Below are 20,696 nucleotides of genomic sequence, written 5' to 3' on the forward strand. Positions count from 1 at the left end.
TTGTCGGTGTTTGTCGGCAGTGCGATCTTTTGGGCTGCCCTGTGGCCGCCCCACCTAAACACCTCGCAAAGGTTCTCCACCCCTCGACAGGGCTCCACAGCTTACTATAACAACCTGGCCCACTGTCTTCTGGCCAAATTGCCTGTGATGATTCCTAACAGTATGTGCAATTATAATGCAAGTACGTGTATAAAGTACATACTATTAAAATGCAAGTATGACGATAACGTGATCTCATCTATAAAATACATACGGTCGTAACGTGAAATTGCTTTTCAGAGGGAGACAGAGAGAGACAGGGACAGAGAGTGAGAGACAGAGACAGGGAGACAGAGAGACAGAGAGAAAGAGAGAAAAAGAGAAAGGGAGAGGGACAGACAGAGCGAGCGACAGAGAGCCTCTCTCGACCCTCATTTCTTCACCTTCTTTTGCATGGTGGTTTGCACACTTCTCTCAAAATTAAGTTGATAAAATTCACTCCCGACTTAATGTTCCTCCAAGGGCGGCACACACTCAATATGAAGAAAAGAATCAGTCTACTTGTCTTTATGACGACAAGAAGACCGATTCTTGTCTTCATAAAGACGAGTCTTCTATTCAAAATATTTCAGCCTCGACACCAATTGATGTTCTTCACTGGTTTTTCTCTCCATTAGACTCGTTCCACCATGGAACTCACAGGTGGGTAGGTGGTGAGTAGGTGATGTAAATCATCTCTTTCCCTCACTTTGATGCTTGTTTGGTATGTGAACCTGGTGATAAGCCTTTCGAAGTTTAAACTCTTTTTTTTTTGTACACATGGTTGAGGCACATGGAAGAGCTTGAGCAGAATGGAATATGTTCCTTGTTTTCAGTTGTTATTCACTAATTATCCTATAGATGTCTCTTTTTAAGAAAGAGGAATCACCGCCGCAAACTCGGAGGCAACAAGCGCAGCTTTTCTGAAATGTTTTATAAATACCACACCAACCTTCGAACTCCGTTGCCTGGCATGCCTTTCGTTATTGGGTCCCCTTTTGGCTTGTTGTGCTCGACCCCCCCCCTCCTCCCAACCCCACTGCACATTCTTTCCTAGCCATCTCTCCTTGACTCCTGAGCTGGGGACCCTGTTTATAATGAGGTTCAGGCAATTACAAAATTATCATTCCACTTGCAGTGCACTAATCGTCTCTCTTGAAAAAACTGATTGCACAAACTTGAAGGAATTTTAAAGAGAATTAAGAACTTGAAACATGGCCAAGTAGTGAGAAAGATCCAAGGATGGAGAGGTAAGGGGTTTGGAACACATGCCGACTTTTCAGAGGGGTGCGGAGGGATTATTATATAATAATGCAAAACTTCAATCACACTTTCATCAAAATGATTTTAATGTTTTTTTTACAGGGATTTTAGAGTGAGGGCGATGGTTTTTCGATTTTTTTTTTTTCAGGAACGATGGACGTCCCTCTTCATGCCCTCCTTCTGCTTCGTCTGAGATTCCATGTAGCAAAGTCAATAAGCGTGCGGCCCTGCCGTTCGTATGATTCCAGGTAGCAAAATCATCCCTCCCCAAAACTTGTAATTACCTTCAACCAAGCCTGCCCTACAAGTGGATAAGGGTGTTGCAGATGAGTTTATTCTTGCTCGAGGACACTGTATCATGTCCATTAGAGTGCAACACTGCTTATCTTCATGAAAGAGTGCTTCCAATCCAAGTCATTGCGACAACGAGTATGTGAGAAGCACATCCATTAAGTGTGTTTATCAATGTCCACTCTGATCTTTCCTGGCATCCTCCACTCCCATTTTTATTCCTGTTATGTTTTCATTGCTCTGAAAAACCCATCCGTGCTCTTTTATAAACTTAGTGGTCGAATAACTGAAGGGTTCCTTTACACTACTTGAAGCAGACGAGGTTGAGCGAGAGGTTAGTTCAAGAGAAGGCGCCAACCAGGACAAACTAACTTTGAATATTTCCCAACTTTAATTGGTCAAACAAAGCCAAATCCACTTTGACTGCATGAGGTCCACCATCATGTGCATTTTCAATGGTCAGGTGCTGGAGTTTATGATAGATGAGTCACAGCAGGATCTGAACTTCCATTGCCCAAGCAAAAGGAGTTTCTGGGTTTTCATCGGCTGAGCAGAGTGTGAAAGGGGAGTTCTGTGTTCTTTGGCGAGCAGGTAAACCTAGAGGAAGAGAGAAGGTGGTGGTATTTCGAAGCCATGTCACCGAGAATGCATTAACATCAAGGTTGTTCAACATGTTCACGGAAAACGATTTTTTTAAAGTCTTGATTGAAGATTGTAATTGAAGTACTGTAAGGGGACATCTATTTATGACTTAAGCAAGTGTTGGAATAATTAGACCCCTTTCCTCTTCATCACATGATCCATACATGTTTCCCTCACCACCCCACTCGACTTCACTCCAATCTCTTCTCAACCTGCTCTCCACATTCTTGCCACACTCTTTCCTCTATCTCCTATCATCCTTCCTTCCTCATATTGTTCTCACTTTTTGTCCCCCACCCCTTCAACGAGGTCGGAGATGGGGACAATGAAATGAGCTCCGACCGACTGACTGACCGACCATCTGTCCATATACTTTTGTGTACGCGATATTTCAAAAACCGTTGAACATTTAGCTTTTATATTGCAGATATCTATTCCTCATGACATTATCTCAACCTGATGAGATCACAGCTGTGATTGGCTGAATTATGTTGCCATGGCAACCATCTCGATAAATTGGCTTGTGTACTTGATATATATTTTTAAAACGTTCAAGATTTGGCTTTCATATTACACACGTACATTCCTCATACCATGCAGAAGGTGGTTGTCCTCGACCTAGAGTATCGGCGATTTAATCAATGCATTGTAATTTAATCAATTTACATCTTTCCAGATCCAAGCGTACATAATAAGCAGTGTATGTGTAGAAACATGTACACTCCATACTGTGCGAGTCCAGATGGAGTGGAGAACTCATTCACATCCTCTTGCGCTGCCGTGCTGCGCCACCCCTTTTCACAGTGCCACCTTTGCCTGTTGGGTCCTCTCGTACATTTTGGTCGTGTCGTGTCGCTGTATCAGCCGTCCTCCCCGCATCCACTCCCCCACCATGGTTGGTGCGAGGCAGCTGCTCATATGAGAGGTAGGCAGTGACAAAAAATGTGAGGGCACCAGTGTAACCACCCAAGATCCTGCACAATAACTGTGCGACCACAAACACCATGAGGACATGTACCGACGCTCGCTTGTCCAGGACCAGTTCACCCCGCTGATAAGCCTTGACCACAGCGAGATAGTAGACAAGTGACACAGCAGGGTAGACAAACTCCATGTTGTGCCGGAGTGCTTTCCGGGTCTTGATGTGAACACTTTTTCTTTCTTTTTTTCTCACGGACACAGTGTCGCCAGAAACAGGACACGAGCAGAATTAAAAACACTTCTACACAAACGCTATACCTTCAAAGTCCATAAATCGTACAGAAAATAACCTGCAGGAAACCTTCCTTCATCCATCACAGATGACCTTTCAACTTACCGGTGTAAAATCCCACCGGTCCTCACCCTTTGTCCCAACTTCATAGTTCTTTGTTAATAATTGACACCAACGAGTAGGTTGAATCAACACGCTGGGGCTGGTCATGTGACAGGCATTGTAAATGTTGTTCCAGATCTTTGGCCCCGATGTTAAGTTTTCATCTCAAAAGGGCACGAGCATCACCACCGAAACAGGCGCACCCCACGCACACCCAACTGGGCTAAGTGAGCCACAGTGATCCACAGGTCAAGGTACTGGTTCGTATCATATGCCTCTCAGCACCACGAGGGATATCTCAACATTCCATTAACATTTCTGGTATTGTGTCCTTCAATATTGAATGAAGCACTTCCTTTTAAAACCATGACCAAGCATTTCCCAGTACCTGGCCATGATGCCTGCTGATGAATCATTAACATCTAGTAGGATCTATTCAAAGGTAAATGGTCATACAAGTTATCTTTTTCTTCGGTGAAATGGTCATGACCGTCACAAAAGTGTTGCCGACATCCTTTTTGAAGGTGGATTGTACATTGAGTGCTTTGGGTGCTGGTCTGTAGGGTACTGAATTGTGCATAACTTGACCATTAAGCAATTTACTGCTCACACTATAAGAACCACAAATCCTCAAAGTGCTTTCACCACCAACCTACAAGATGGTGTGGCCCTCATCACACACCCACTAGGAGCAATCACTGAAGATGAAGCTGAAGACGTTCATTCAAACTACTGTAGTTTTTAACTGCTGTGCTGGCAGGATGGCCCAGAGGTATGCAACCTCGTCTTTGAGCTGTCCGGCCTGAGTTCGAATCCCGACTCAGCTATTAACTGTTATCCCTGTGTTTCACAGGCAGGGTGATTCATCAATGTGTGTGCCATCCCTCGGATGGACGTTGAACTCGGTGTCCCATCTGCCAACATTCGTTGGTGAACGTTAAAAATTCCATGGTGTCCTTCACAAAGAGTAGGTGAGCTATCCAGCCAAAGCTTTCTCTGCAGAGCTATACCATGGCCAAATTATACAAATTCCTGCTATAACCTTAGTCGAACGTCAAGCCTGGCCTGCTGGTCCGTGAAAGCCTTGGGCCAAGCTTCCCCTGGCCATCCCCACAAGAACATGGGAATAATTGCGGCTGGTAAAGAAGGAGATAAGAAGAGGAATGAGAAGAAGATGAAGAAGGTATGACTGGCACCATGGCAAAAACTCCAACATCCTGCCCTAACCGACCAGGGGGCACTGCACCAGTGGCACAGCTCCGCTCCCGGTAGTAATGCAACCAGCAGTCAAGGGCTGCAAACAAAATGAAAATTAACTGTTTCTGGAATTGTTTTCATTTGCTCGATTTCTGAGAACGGCGGAGAGTTCATGTTGAGAAAAGGTCCATTTTTTTGGCCCGATGAAAGTAGTTACCAAGTCAGGTAATGAGCTATACCCATGAGAACCAGGGTCAAAGATTATTTCTGTGACATAGCTGCAAATCATTACAATGATAGGAAATAACGCACAATGCCGACGACGGGGCGGACAGGACAATGAAAAATTGGTCTCCACAATTCTGACCTCACGGTTGCAGTTGCCAGCACGAACCCTGCTCCATGTGAGCGAGTTACCATTTCAGCGAAACAAAAACAAGAAATGTGTTTCCTTGCAAGGAACTTCAATACACGTCGCCATTAGCCCAAACCAAACCTGCGCTGTGGTTGCCAACCTATAGTTGCTTGTCCGTGCTTTATTGTTTTAGATGCTGAGAATCAATCGATGAAGCAGCATGGACAATTTTAAAGGCTTTGGTACGACTCCATCGGTGTTTGAACCACCCGAATCATCGACCTCCAAGACTCAGAGCAGACCAATGATATGAGCAATGGCCAATGACCAGAGCAGACCAATGAGACCAATTGGTCGCAGACAAATGATAAGCTGGTGAGATTGCCACTCTGTTGAGATTTTAGTTGAAAACGAACACCTGGTCACCTGGTGTACTATATATACGACTGAGCTGTCGTGAGTGGACATCCAAAAACAAATCGCACAAAAGTTGAGGATATCCACATAACACAATGCAACCATTGTCTTTCACAAGAACATGACGTATCGTACGTAATATAATGTCTCCTCAAAACCTATTTCTTTGCCTACATTACATCACTTTGTTCAAATTTCCCAATTGTATAACGACCTTTGTTATTGCCACAAACTCAACACGTCGTGTCACTCAAAGGAGCCGGCTCGTGACGTCACGTAGGAGCCATGACGCAGCGTCGCTCGAGAGCCAAGATGCAGCGTCGCTTGAGAGATCCGGCTTGCGACGTTGCGTGAGAGCGCAAGCTCACGATAGATTGCCAACTTGCAACAGCCAACTTGCGACTTAGCTCAACAGCCATGATGCAGCGTCAGTTGAGAGACCTGGCTCGCGACATTGTGCGAGAGCACTGGCTCACGATAAAGAGCCAATTCCCGGCAACGCACGAGAAAACCGGATCGCGGTGTCGCGCGAGAGAGCCGGCTCGTGGCGTCGCATGATAGAGCCGATTCGCGACAGCTCACTCACGACATCCCTCAAGAGCCATGATTTGGTATTGCTTGAGAACCAAGCTGCAGCATCGCTGGCTCACGACATTGTGCGAGAGTACCGGATCACAATAGAGAGCCAACTTGCGACAGCTGACTTGAGACGTCGTGTGAGAGCCAACCTGTGACAGCCGACTTGCGACGTTGCTCGAGAAAGCCAACTCGTGACAGCCAACTCGTGACAGCCGACTTCTGACATCGCTTGAGAGCTAAGATGCGGCGTCACTCACTCGAGAGAGCCGGCTCGCGAAATCGCATGAGAGAGCCAGCTCTTGATGTTGCTTGAGAGTCAAGATGCGACATCCCTCGAGAGCCATGATGCGACATCCCTCGAGAGCCAAGAAACGGCATCGCTTGAGAGCCAAGACGCAGCGTCGCTCTAAAGCCAAGATGCGACATCCCTCGAGAGCCAAGACGCGGCGTCACTCGATAGCCAAGCCACGTTGTCACAGTAGAGAGCCCGCCTGCAGTGCCGCACGAGAGAGACAGCTTGAAGCATCGGGCGAGAGAGCCAGCTCACGGCATCGGGCGAGAGAGCCGGCTCTTGACGTCACTCGAGAGCCAAGATACGGCGTCGCTCGAGAGCCAAGACGTGACTTCGCTCGAGAACCAAGACGTGGCGTCACTCTAGAGCAAAGATGCGTTGTAACATGAGAGAGCCCGCTTGTGGTGCCGCATGAGAGAGCTGACTCCCGGCAACGCGTGATAGAGCCTGCTCGCGGTGTCGCGTGATCGAGCCTCGCTGTGTCGCGCGATAGAGCGCGCTCGCGGTGTCGCGCAACAGAGCGTGCTCACGGTGTCGCGCGACAGAGCGTGCTCACGGTGTCGCGCGACAGAGCGCGTTCGCGGTGTCGCGCGACAGAGCACGTTTGTGGTGTCGCGCGACAGAGCGTGCTCACGGTGTCGCGCGATAGAGCGTTCTTGCGGTGTCACGCGATAGAGCGTGCTCACGGTGTCACATGAGAGAGCGTGCTCGTGGTGTCGCGTGAGAGAGCCTGCTCACGGTGTCGCGCGACAGATCCTTCTCGCTGTGTTGCGCGACAGAGCCGGCTCGCGGTGTCGCGCAAGAGAACCTGCTCGCGGTGTCGCGCAAGAGAACCTTCTCGCGGTGTCGCGCAAGAGAACCTGATCGCGGTGTCGCGCAAGAGAACCTGATCGCAGTGTCGCGCAACAGAACCTGCTGGCGGTGTCGCACAGGAGAACCTGCTCGCCGTGTCGTGCAAGAGAACCTGCTCGCGGAGTCGCGCGATAGAGCCTGCTCACAGTGTCGCGCAAGAGAACCTACTCGCGGTGTCACGCAGGAGAACCTGCTCGCAGTGTCGCGCGATAGAGCCTGCTCGCAGTGTCGCGCGATAGAGCCTGCTCACGGAGTCACGCGATAGAGCCTGCTCGCGGAGTCGAGCGATAGAGCCTGCTCGCGGTGTCGCGCGAGAGAGACTGCTCGCGGTGTCGCGTGAGAGAACCTGCTCGCGGTGTCGCACAAGAGAACCTGCTTGCGGTGTCGTGCAAGAGTACCTGCTTGCAGTGCTCCGCAAGAGACCTGCTCACGGAGTTGCACGATAGAGCCTGCTTGTGGTGTCGCACGATAGAGCCTGCTCGCGGTGTCACGCGATAGAGCCTGCTTGCGGTGTCGTGCGATAGAGCCTGCTCGCGGTGTCGCGCGATAGAGCTGGCTTTCAGCGTTGCGTGAGAGAGCTGATTCGCGATAGCCCACTCGCGACGCCGCTCAAGAGCTGTAACAGTATTGCTTGAGAGCCAAGCTGCAGCGTCGCTTGAGAGAGCTGGCACGTGACATTGCACGAGAGTGCCGGCTCGCAATAGAAAGCCAACTCGCGACAGCCGACTTGCGACGTCGCTTGAGAGCTAAGATGCGGCGTCAATCGAGGGAGCCGGCTCGCGACATCATGCAAGAGAGCTGGCGCTTGATGTCGCTCGAGAGCCAAATGCGGTGTCACTCGAGAGCCAAGAAGCGACGTCGCTCGAGAGCCAAGACGCGTTGTCGCATGAGAGAGCCGGCTTGCAGCATCGGGCGAGAGCCGACTCGCGACAGCCAACGTTTGTTGAGAGCCTACACACTGTGTCGAGCAACAGCCAACTCGCAGTATCGTGTGAGAGAGCCGGTTTGCGACGTTACACGAGAGCAGATTTGCAACGTAGCGCAAGAACCGACGTCTCGTGACAGTAGATGTCATGGCGGCCCACTTGTGCGAACGCCATCAGTGCGGCAGCCCATCTGCCTGAACGCTGCCGTTGCGGTGGTCCACCCGTGCGAACACCGACACTGTCAGCCCACTCGTAGCAACGCCAAGGATGTGCCCATCCACTCAGACGAATGTCGATTCCGCAGCAGCCGACTTGCATGAAATACGCTATTTTATATACTCACAGCAGACTATTTCAAGACCTTTGACTCCAATTGTCAAGGTCTTTGGGATGTTTTGCAGATATAGATGGCCACCAAAATTTGCGAAGATTGTGGGACAATTCTATTACATTCGGAAAGCACAGTTATCCGCTGCACTGGAGGATGATGTTGCCATTAATAATACAGGAAATAGAAAATTACCAACCAAAGGGGCGACGTTATAACGAATTGCAACATAACTTTCTTTATGGGAAGGGATGCGAGCTCATAAAACACAGAGAATATATAACTCCCAATGGGACTTCGACCTCGCCTGAAGTCTTACTTGGTGGGCAGCAATCCCCACCAGAGGGCGACGACTTTGCCTCATGAATCACCCTGCCTGTGAAACAACGGTTCCGCCAGAAACACCGAGATTGTAATTCCTACATGTTCCTCCAGAGGGTAACGTTGCCTCATAATGCGGGCAATATATAATTCCCGGGCTGGCAGGATGGTGCAGAGGAAATCAAAATACATCGGTCGAGTACTCAACATCAATGGACCGACAACCCAAAGTTGTGTCCAGAAAGTCAGTCAACACAGCAATGCAATATCCTTATTTAAAGTTATATAATTATTTATTTTATTTAAAGTATGACTACATATTAATTTTAATCATGCACCACTTTATATGATAACAAGTCTGAAGACGACGATGGTTCACGAGCGGTATTTGACGATGTAGATTGTTTCAGAAGTCAAGGATGAGATAATGTGATAATGTTTGACCAAATTATAAAAATGATCAAAATGATGTGGTACGAGTGACAGGTTATTAGCTGCAAAATGTCGAAAACCCGGTTTCGTTCAACAACTTTAAAAATTTGACCTTTGCATAACCTTTAAAGGTCACAAAACAATGTTGTTGACATTAAAATAAGGAAACAGGATACGTGCTATAGCTTATTGGAGTTAGTTCGTCGAAGAAGGTCGAAAACCCAGTTCGATTCCCACAACTTTGAAAATTTGACCTTTGTGACCTTTAAAGGTCAAAATTCAAGGATTATGACCTTTGGTGCAAAACTTCCTCTGGAACATTTCAGGAACAATATAACGTCATATTGGCTATATGGCATTTCGCACTCATCGGATTATCCATACTTTGATGAAATCAGCATAAAAACAAACTTGAAGGGGGCGCCACGGGCAAGGTGTTCGAGATAGAGCAAAATGGTTTCAAGACTTTAGGTGGGGAATGACCTCAAGATTATGCATAAAAATATTGTCCTCCAAGCTCTCAAAGTTTGGGCGGTCATATGATTTTTATGTCAAAATTAGAAATTTTTGACGTTCGTGACCTTGTGCCCTTGACCTTGGGATGAAAATGAAAAATCGAGCTCTGTGGGGCTATGCAGGTGCCATTGGGCTAACCAAATACCAAAACCCCTGTCAGATTCGACAAACCCCTCGGAGAAGATGGATTTTTATGTCAAAATCGCAATTTTCTAAGTTCCTGATCTTGTGACCTTGACCTTGGGACGAAAATGAAAAATCGAGCTCTGTGGGGCTATGCAGGTGCCATTGGGCTAACCCAATACCAAAACCCCTGTCAGATTCGACAAACCCCCAAGGAGAAGATGCAAATTGAAATCGGCTATCCCCTAAAAATACATGTTTTTTTGGGCGTGACTCTGCCCATAATGGGCGCACCACACCCATTTGCAGGAAAACAAAACGAGATCATGATATAAACCTCCCACCAAAATTTTGTCAGGATCGGATAAAAACCCACGGAGCTATGCTTGGGACAGACAGACAGACAGACAGACAGACAGACACACAACAATAACGAATATAGTGGTCACTTATTTTTTTCGTGAAAATATTTCTTCGTGAACCAGTATTGTTGTGGGCAGGGGTCAGGGTGAGAAGACCATGGGAGAGTGGGGGGTGGGGAGGGGGGGTGAAGCAAACTCGGGTTACCACCAGACTCCAGAATTGCAGGCCGTCGCACATGGTCAGGTCAGGCTCGATTAGATCTGTGACTTGCTACAGGTATCATGTAAACCTGCACTAACCTGTTCCATGGTTGGGTTGTCGGAGACTAAACCATCTCCTCCACCAGGTTTCCTGGTGAGGAGGGTGTTTGGATATGGACACCCAGCAGGATTAAAAACAAAACCTGTCAAAGGGCGGAGGAGCTCCTTGTGAGCCAACGTCCATCCGTATCGAGTGCCCAAATGTGTCTGCGGACGTCCTCCTGCAGTTGGGTTACTTCTTATTAGGAGGTTGGTGGCACGATTTGCACTCCGGCCACCATAAAACCCTTCATTCCGCAAAACACAAAAACACAAAGAAATCTGAAAACCCACTCCGTGGGAGTACCTCCTGTGCAGCTTCCCTTCGCAGGGCAGCTCACCGGATGATGGGATTGGGGCAAAGCCTTCGGGACCCTGAATCTTTCATGATAGGAGGGAAACCACGGGATAACATTCTCGGGTCAGATTGCGTGAGTGTGTTGGAGTGGTGCTGAGGTGTCGTCCACCAGACGGCGGTCTCCTTGGGTTAACCTGAGGCGGTCCCTTCGGGTGGGTGCCTGGAATGTCCTATCCCAAAGAGAGGATGATCACCTGTCTCTGTTATCATCTGAGCTCAAGCGTTTGGATATCGATATAGCAGCACTCTCTGAGGTTCGAAGACCGGATTGCGGCGAGATCATGGTGGGTGGTTACACCTATGATTGGTCTGGTCACTCTGATGGTTACCATTCCCAAGGAGTTGCTGGAGCTGTGTCCAATAAGCTGACTCCAATGATAATTGAGGTAACACCGGTCAACGAGCGTATTATGAGACTAAGGATTCGTCACTCCTTAGGTGTCATTTCCCTGGTCTCTGTTTATGCTCCGACTGAGGCGAGTGATATCACCGTGAAGGACACATTCTACGCCACGCTCGCGTCTGTGGTTGATCAGTGTCCCAGACGAGATACACTTCTAGTCTTGGGGGATTTCACTGCATCGACTAGAACTGATAGGGATGGTTATGAGACATGTGTTGGTCCCCATGGGTCAAGAACTATGAACCAGAATAGCACTAAGTTCCTTGACTTTGCAAGAAGCCATGGACTTAGGGTGGCTGGTTCATGGTTTCAGCGCCGACAAGCTCATCGCTGGACTTGGTATTCCAACACTGGCGGTGTGGCAAAGGAGATTGACCATGTCCTCATTGACGGTCGTTGGAGGATGATCCAGAACTGCAGGGTCTACCGGAGTGCTCAGTTCCTCAATACTGACCACAGGCTTGTTGTAGCAACTCTGAAGTTGCACCTTAAATCCAGGAGAATGATACTATCCCAGCCGAGGCTGGATATTGGCAAGCTCAAGGATGAGAGGGTAGCTGAGGAGCTTGCGAACAAGCTGAGTGGAGATTTGAGGGGTCTGGGTGCTTTGGGAGGTCCTGAAGAGTTGTGGAGTGCCTTCAAGACCACCGTCCTTAATGTTGCCGGTAGATGTCTTGGAACTCACCATGGGGCAAAGAAGAATTTTGTCTTTCAAGGGACACTGAATACCATTGACCAGAGTCGCAGGGCCAGGCTGAATGGCAGAGCTGAGCTGTTCAGGGAGCTGAGCCGTTAAACTGTACGTGCGCTTCCGGTGGACAAGGAGGCCTATGTGCGAGGAATCTGTGAGGGGGTAGAGCATCACTTGTGGTCAGGTGATTCTCGTCCTGCTTACAGGGGAATTTGCGCATTGTGTTCATCCAAGCCCATCCCTCGGTGTACTGCAGTAAGAGCAGAGGGTGGTAGACTCTTGACAGAGGAGTCCGAAGTGAAGGCCCGCTGGGCCGATTACTTTGAGCGGTTGTACCAGGCTGATCCACCAGCTGTCGAGTTGGACGTCAGGGGTGTTACAATCCCTGTTTCTGACCCTCCAATGAACTGTGGTCAACCTTCGCTTGTGGAAACACAGGCTGCAGTGAACCGGTTGAAATGGGGTAAAGCTCCAGGGATCTGTGGCATCCATGCCGAACTTCTCAAGGCTGGTGGAAATGCTGCACTCGTGTTGTTGCATGCAGTTCTATGCTCTGCCTGGAACACAGGCATCATCCCAACTGACTGGAAGAGGGGCCTTGTTGTCCCTCTCTGGAAAGGGAAGGGTGATCGCCAAGACTGCAACAACTACCGAGGGGTGACGCTGCTCTCAGTGCCGGGCAAGGTCTTTGCTCGGATAATTATTGATAGGGTTCGCCACCATCTGCTTGAGCACCAGCGTCCAGAGCAGTCAGGCTTTACACCAAAGTAGTCAACGATTGACCGTATCCTTGCTCTTCGGGTCTTCACCGAACGCAGACGTGAGTTTCGGCAGGGGCTGCTTGCAGCCTATGTTGATCTCTGTAAAGCGTTCGATTCAGTGAATCAGGATGCCCTCTGGAGGATTCTAGGTCTTCGTGGGGTGCTACCAAAACTGATCGATCTGATCTCTGAACTCTACTCTGGTACTGAGAGTGCTGTGAGATGTGGTGGTGCCATCTCTGACTTATTTCCAGTTGTTACTGGAGTTCATCAGGGATGTGTACTTGCCCCCACAACTTTCAGCACTTGTATGGACTGAATTCTCGGGAGGATGTTGGAGAGATCAAGCTGCGGTGCATCGTTTGGGAATGTCAAGATCTCTGACCTTGATTTCGCCGTTGATGCAGTCATCTTTGCGGAGACTTTGGATTTCCTTTTGGGGGGCCCTCGAGGTGCTGAATGAGGAGTCGGAGCCGCTGGGATTACGGGTTTCCTGGGTCAAAACTAAGATCCAGGCTTTCAATGACATATTGGATGCTGCTGTCCTGTCTGTGCCTGTTTGTGGTGAGCATGTTGAGGTCGTGGAGAGATTCACTTTTTATTTTTTATTTTTTTGTATACCTTGGTCGAGGCTCGTATGAGAGCTAACACACAACTCACAGCAAGGAGGCATGAGACAAGAGGGGCGGGAGTGGAAGGGACAAAACAGTGGGGAACAGACACATTAGGTGAACTGTGGAAGGGAGAGGGATGGGGATGGGACGGGGAACATGGCGAAGAGAAGATGGACATTTCAGGGACTTTCAGGAAGGAAAGCAGGAGAAATGAAGGAAGTGGGCTTGGGTGGATTATCGTGTGTAGAAAAGATCGAGGATTTGGATGGGGGAAGATAAGAGGTGGTGGTGAACAGCTGTTTTGAAAGCCTGGAGGGAAGAATGGGAAAGAATAGAGTGAGGAAGTTTATTCCAAAGGCGGGAAAAAAGAGGAATGAAAGAGTGAAGATGAGCAGTGATTTTTGATTTTGGTAGTTTTACCAGAAGGGGGTTGTTGGCGGACCTTGAGCACCCTGTGGAAATGTGGTGGGGACAAATCGCAGAGAGAGCAGGGGGGGCAAGACTGGAGAGGAGTCGGTAGAAGACAGAAAGACCACCGACCAACCTGCGGTGATTGAGTGAGAGGCCCAAAGACTCAGCTTCATTGCGGGAGATGCCGATGATCTTAAATGCCCTGGTTTCGACAGCGTGAAGCCGAGAAAGGTGGGAGGCAGGAGCACCAGCCCAGAGGGGAGAGCAGTACTCCATCAGGCTACGGCCAAAAGCTTTGTAAGTGGTCAGGAGCTCAAGAGGGCCGAGGAAGGACTTAGCACGACGGAGGATTCCCAGTCGGCGACTGGCTTTTGAGGCGAGGTTGGAAATGTGACTTTCCCAGGAAAAGTCATGGCAGATCATGGCACTTACCTTGGCAGTGATATTCATGTCTCTGCTGGCTGTGAGTCAGAGGTCAATAGACGTCTGGGTCGGGCCTGGGGAGTCATGGATTCACTGGATAATGGGGTGTGGTGCTGCCTGTACCTGTGCGGGAGGACAAAGTCCGAGTCTTCAAGTCCTTGGTGCTTCCAGTCTTGCTCTCTGGATGTGAGACTTTGACTCTGACCAAGGATCTGAGACGGAGACTTAATCCTTTGGTACCAGGTCTCTTCAGAGAATCCTTGGCTATCGCTGGTCGGACTTTGTGTCCAATGAGCGGTTGCTGAGAGAGACTCAAATGAGATTTGTTACCTGCATAGTCCGTGAGCATCAGCTGCGTCTGTATGGACATGTGGCTCGTTTTCCTGACGCTGTTCCTGGTCACCAGATTCTTTCAGCGAGGGAGCCTCATGACTGGAGGAGGCCAATGGGCTGACCACGTGCCTCGTGGTTGCAGCAGGTTTATCGGCATCTCAAGGAGATGGGGATGGGCCAAGCATCTGCCTGGGGGATGGCCAGATGGAGGCCCCTGGAGTACCAGCGGAAAGTGGACACAGTGATGCGCTGCTCTGGCGCATGCTCCCATACCTGACCTGACCGATGAGACCCACACAACGCACTTTGTCCCGTTTAACCCATTAGACATGAGGGAAATGTGTAACTATACATATATTAATGAAATAACTGTCTGCGGATCACTGAATGGTGGATACCATTGCCTTCGAGGCATGTGGTTTTCATCACCACAACAATATGGTAAGCGATAAACGCTTTACCTGATGAACATGTCCATTACACAAAACCTCCATCTCATCATTGACTCAAACTGTTATTCAAATATTCAAACTGTCATTAATATCCGATTTTCACTTGCTGCATTGTGTATTCTCGCAACCACCAACAAATTATTTTTATGCTCATGTTCAATATATTTTATAAATTGTATTTGTTAATTTTAAATTTATCTAAATACCTCCATTATTTAATACCATCTATAAGTGTATACATAAATATATGTTTAATCAATAATATTAATTAAAGAATTTATGTCACTGAAATAATTAATTAAATATGATAATATCAAATGCAATGCAATAAGAACTTGTTTACATGAAAACCAACCAAACTTAAATCAAACGTGACGATGGAGTCAAAAGACATTCTCACAAGACCTGATTAAACAATCAGCCAAATATCCCGTTTAACATGATGGAAAATACCGTGTGTTCCAAAAAGACCCGAGCAAGTTTGGTTGTTAATAATGTCGCAGTGCTGGCGGTCCACGTTAATCCCCCCCGACCCAATGTGTGGTGAAGGGCGGTTATCACCACCAGCCTGGACGGTCGAACTTCTCCCTTGGAGGCCTGCAACCGAAACTCTCAGAGATTAATGCGTGCACGGGAAAAAAGTTTAGTGCTGAACCAGGACGGCACAAGGGGGGTTTATACTCGAACCCCACGACAAATACATGGATACAGCGACTTAAAATGAACACATTTAATGAAAATGGACAAAATATTTACAAAGGACAATAATCAGATTATAACAATACGTGAGGTAAATTATACTCTCAGTCGAGGCACCTCTACACACAGACTTAAATACAGGCAAGGGTGAACAACATAAAAGAAAATCCCTCCTTTATTCTGGCACTTAGCTTGGCCCATAGATGGTCTTTGTGGAACTTGGAATGTCCATAGAGCTCTTCTTTTCATAGCTCTCTTCTCTATGGCCCATAGAGCTCTTCTATTTGCACATGTAGGCGCACACAAAATAGTGCCAAGTCGCTTCTCTCGTAGCGGGACAAAAGTACATCAGGCAATTTGTGAGCGATACTCAACACCAAGGCTCAGAGACCCCTTGCAGTTGCTTCGTGCTACAATCGTCCTCACCGACCCGCTATTTGACATACACGAGGCTCGAGGTCTGTTCCTCATGACCCAACCAAGAGCCAAAGGCCAGTTTCTTGTTTCACCATGCGATACAATTCGTCTCAGCACGAATATGAGAATTGTGCCGTCTTCCCCATGCATCGAAGGAAAGCCAGCTGTAAAGCCCTGTTCTTACAGGCCATCTCCTAACTACGTTATTTCTCGACAGCGTGCGTCCCTCACTCCGCACTCAACTGCTCTTCACACTGACATTGTGCGTGCGCTCTCCCGATCTCTCAACTCTCACTCCTTCCTATTTGATATTCTGGCTCCCATGCTCTCTTCCTCTTCGTGCGTCTCACGTCACGCCCATCAATCTTCCGCCTCGGGGGCTTGACTTAACCCACCATCACCCTTGGAGGCAGGGTTTCTGCCTGCTCAACACGTTCAGCACGCTTGTAAATGCAAAAACGTTGGAATAGGTTACAGGGGGAAAATCACATACTGGGGGAACTTATTATTACTCCCTAGCTAATTAACACCACACCACCCCCCTCCCCCCCCCCCCCGTGTGGTGACATGTAACACGTAAGCTCACAGTTTCCCTGCTTAATTACATCGAGATGTCTCCTACACGTCCACGGAGCAAACAACTCTATTCAATCCTAAATTTCCTATTAAATTCCTCCATCTACCCCCACAACCATAATGATATATTTAGAATCACAAATGATACAGAAACTCATAAAGTTTTGTGCACATCATCAACACACTTCAATGTGAACTCTGGTTGTCGCGTGCAGGATATTAAGATGGTACACTAGTTCTTGCCATGTTCGGCTCAGCATGTTTGCGTCCATCAGTGCGCATGCAGCTGTGATCCAAAAACGAAGATCCTGCAGGTTTGCCACCTTGGTGTTGGAGACATCTTTGACAAGCTCCCAGAGAAAAACAATCAAGGGGGTTATGTCTGGTGATCATGGGGGCCAGGCGGTTGGTCCGTCTCGGCCAATCCAGTGACTTCGAAATTTTTCATTCAGGACAGTTTGAACGACGAAGGGCCCAATTTGGGGGAGCGCCGTCCTGTTGAAAAATGATATCGGGTTGCAGGTCTTCAATCTGTCGGAAGGCAAATCCTTCCAACATGTTCATGTAAATAGTTGAGGTCACTGTGTCCTTCACAAAGAAAAACGGACCCACCAAGCAGTCATGGAGAAGGCTACACCACACATTGACCTTTGGACTATCACGCATGTGTTCAATGACCATGTGGGGGTTTCAGAACCCCAGATCCACACATTGTGCCAGTTGACCTTTCCTGATACATGAAAGCAAGCTTTGTCTGTGAACATGACCTTTTTCAGGTAATCTTTGTCATCCTCTGTGCGACTGAGCATTTCCAAGGTAAATGCCTTGTGTTTGGATCTGTCATTTGGTTTGAGTTCCTGGAGAATCTGCACCTTATAGGCATAAAGCTTCAGTCTTTTATGCAATGTCCTGTGTACAGTGGTGGTTGGTAGTCCCAGTTCTCTGCATATCAAATTTATTTTCTGGGACTTTGTTGAAATGATTCGTTCAACATCTGCTGCACTTGTGCTTGTTCAACCAGTACTTTTCTATTTCTGACAACTTCCAGTCTCCTTAAACCTCTCGTACCACTCCCTGATACTAGTCTGCAATGGCAGATTCCTTCCATACCTTGTACGGAAATTACGCTGAACTTGCGTGTCAGATCTTGTTTCAATGAATAGATGATATTTGTGTGCTTAACTATAATTTTTTTGATTGGCAGCTTCACAACATTTTTTCTGGATAGCCTGATTGCAAACAGGAGTGGTAATGATTGTAAGCCTGGTGTTGGCTTAGTGGTTAGGGTGGCGGCTTGGGATCCCAGTGTCCTGAGTTCAAGCCCCGTTGGCTGCTGAATTAACACCAGGGGGTTGACTCAGCCCGTCATCCTTCCGAGGTCGGCGAAATGAGTGCCAGTGTACTGGTCCCGGTGTATGCCCTGGTTAGAATAGGTGTACCATATCCCTGTGTGTCGTAAGAGGTGACCAGGGTTGGCGTCAGGAAGGGCATCCGGCCATAAAACATTTCCTCACAAAAAGCCAAACCCCTGCACAGCAGGGAAAAATGGCTGTAAAAACGGTTCACACACACACACACACACACACACACACACACACACACACACACACACACACACACACACACACACACACACACACACACACACACACACACACACACACACACACACACACACACACACACACACACACACACACACACACACACACACACACACACACACACACACACACACACACACACACACACACACACACACACACACACACACACACACACACACACACACACACACACTATAGTTGCTGCATATCTGGATGTGTTGGTTAGAGTTTCTCCTTCAATTCGACACACTGGGCTTTCTCCTGTGGCATCGCCATTTTCTTTTTATATTAAACCACCAGACCTGAAAACAAAGAAAACTTGATGAGATTCTGTATCATATAAATCAAAGCGTATTGTTGTGTCATTTGGGGTACAAAACATATAAACAACCAAAGTTGTCCAGGTCTTTTTGGACAACTGTACCTTCTCAGCAAGTTCCACAAAATCATCCTTTACTGAACAAAATCTTGTAAATCGAAGTAGCTGAGATGAAAAGACATTGTAACCCATATTAATTAGTACATTGCTACATGGAAAGGCATACAAGATTACAGGGAAACTGAAATCATCAATTTTATGATATACACTTGTACGAAAACCATTCTGTCCAACTCCAACCAACACACCCAGATATGCAGTAACTGTACAATCATTACCACTCCTGTTTACAATCAGGCTATCTGGATAAATCTTGTGAAGCTGCCTATCAAAAAAATTTGAGTTAACCACACAAATATCATCTATATAGCGACATGTCTGAGATAATATTTTAGCTAATCCAAATTTTTTTTCTCCATCAGTTTAGGCATAAATGAAAATTCACAGAAAATAAGAAAAATGTCTGCTAGTAGGGGGCTGCAATTCCCACCCATGGGAATACCCTTTACCTGTTGAAACATCATCATTCTCACAAAAAGACACAAAAGTGTTAAATAAAATAAAATTAGAAATAAACAGCAAAGAACAAACATCATAAATATGGATAGAACATCGTACAACAGGAGAGAATAATTATGGGCCCAAGATTCAAACCCAGGTCCTCTGACAAATTATACCAGTGCTCTACCATCTGAACTACATTGAATGACCTACAGGCTGCGCAATGCAATTCTTACACATATACAAGTGCCACTTTTTCCGCCACTGCTTCCGGGGCACTCGCTGCCAACCAGAGGAGCAGCTATGGCCTGCTCTCAAGAGGGTCTTCCCCCTGTAGGGGAACATTTTTCCACATATATTTATGATGTTCATTCTATCCTGTTAATTTCTAATTATATTACTCCGCCCCCTGTGATGTTTAATGGCGGACATGGACGTGTCAAGGAAAAAGTCAAAAATTTACTTCTTCACATTTAACTAGCAAATACCACCCATCGCTTCGCTGACGGGGATATCAAAGGGAGGGGGGGGAAGAGGTGGGAGAGAAAGAGATTGGGGGGGGGATGAGAGAGGGGGGAGAGTGAGAAGGTGGATGGGAAAAGAGAGAAGAGAGCGAGAAGGTAGGGAGAGTGAGGATGGGTGGGGGAAGGAAAGGCAGACGTGTGGTGGAGCATTCATTATGATTCATTCCCTCTCATCAACATGATTCTGCATGGAATAACAGTGAAGATGGAAACAAAATAATGTCTGAAATCCATTTTCTACCAGTCATACTATAAACATCGTCAGAGACCAACACCGCCCGGACATGTCCAGAAACAAACACCGACGAGACACATCCAGAGACAAACTCCCGTCCAGACATAAACACCGCACAGACACATTCAGAGATAAATACCACCCGGACACGTCCGGAAACAAACACTATCCAGAGACGTCTGGAGACAAGCAGACACGGTCCGGACAGGTCCAGAGACAAACACTGTCTGGAGATAAACAATGCCAGGGCACAAACTCCATCTGGAGACAAACACCACCCAGACATAAACACCGCCTGGACACGACCAGAGACCAACACCACCCATAGATAAACACCGCCCAGACACAAACACCATCCGGACATAATCACTGCCCGAACACATCCAGAGACAGAGACAGAGAGAGAGAGAGAGAGAGAGAGAGAGAGAGAGAGAGAGAGAGAGAGAGAGAGAGAGAGAGAGAGAGAGAGAGAGAGAGGTGTGGGAGGGTGCTGTACTGTATTAGGAGGGAGTGGAGTGGAGTGAGGATGGGATAGAGAGAGAGAGAGAGAGAGAGAGAGAGAGAGAGAGAGAGAGAGAGAGTGAGAGAGGGGGGTGGGGGGTGGGGGGAGGGAGAGGGGAGTTAGCAGAGAGAAAAAGTTATGCTTCATGGACAAAACACACACACACACACACACACACACTAGTGCTTGGCTGATGTCGAATAAATTCAGTTCTTCTCCGTCAGAATCTGAGACCATTTATTAACAGCAAACAACAACAACAACAAATAACAACAAACATG

General features: G+C 47.6%; 2 long non-coding RNA genes across 2 annotated transcripts; both read right to left on the bottom strand.

Annotated features, from left to right (window-relative positions):
* Positions 1-1,944: 1,944 nt before the first annotated feature.
* Positions 1,945-5,678, bottom strand: LOC147010583 (uncharacterized). Its single transcript, XR_015052256.1, has 3 exons — positions 3,233-5,678; positions 2,944-3,124; positions 1,945-2,169 (listed from the first exon to the last, which is right to left on the bottom strand). It is a non-coding gene; the product is annotated as an uncharacterized LOC147010583 (long non-coding RNA).
* A 12,551-nt stretch (positions 5,679-18,229) lies between these two features.
* LOC147010584 (uncharacterized) lies at positions 18,230-20,438 on the bottom strand. The gene is made up of 2 exons (XR_015052366.1): positions 18,699-20,438; positions 18,230-18,576 (listed from the first exon to the last, which is right to left on the bottom strand). It is a non-coding gene; the product is annotated as an uncharacterized LOC147010584 (long non-coding RNA).
* Positions 20,439-20,696: the final 258 nt, after the last annotated feature.

This window comes from Eptatretus burgeri, chromosome 16 (genome assembly GCF_056783735.1).
Source record: "Eptatretus burgeri isolate ZD-2024b chromosome 16, Ebu_testis_v1, whole genome shotgun sequence".
Classification (NCBI taxonomy): Eukaryota; Metazoa; Chordata; class Myxini; order Myxiniformes; family Myxinidae; genus Eptatretus; species Eptatretus burgeri.